Source organism: Acyrthosiphon pisum, chromosome X (genome assembly GCF_005508785.2).
Source record: "Acyrthosiphon pisum isolate AL4f chromosome X, pea_aphid_22Mar2018_4r6ur, whole genome shotgun sequence".
In the NCBI taxonomy this organism is placed as follows: Eukaryota; Metazoa; Arthropoda; class Insecta; order Hemiptera; family Aphididae; genus Acyrthosiphon; species Acyrthosiphon pisum.
The window spans coordinates 107,888,821-107,889,039 of record NC_042493.1 but is presented as its reverse complement, the minus strand read 5'-3'; positions in this window follow the sequence as shown (position 1 = coordinate 107,889,039).

The following is a 219-nucleotide window of genomic DNA, read 5'->3' as shown; positions in this document are numbered from 1 at the left end:
ATACATGACTCCAAGCTGCCTCCATCCTTTAATATTGCAAGGTGGAAAAGGGGGTATAATCCAAATTTGATCATGGTCAGTGAAATTATACAACAGCAATGTGTCAAGACAGTAGCAAAACCAATTCCACGCTCCCAACATCGTCCAATTGTATGTTCAATAAACGCCGCCATTAAACCCACTATAGTGCCAATGAAAAGAAGGTTTAATTTGGAAAGG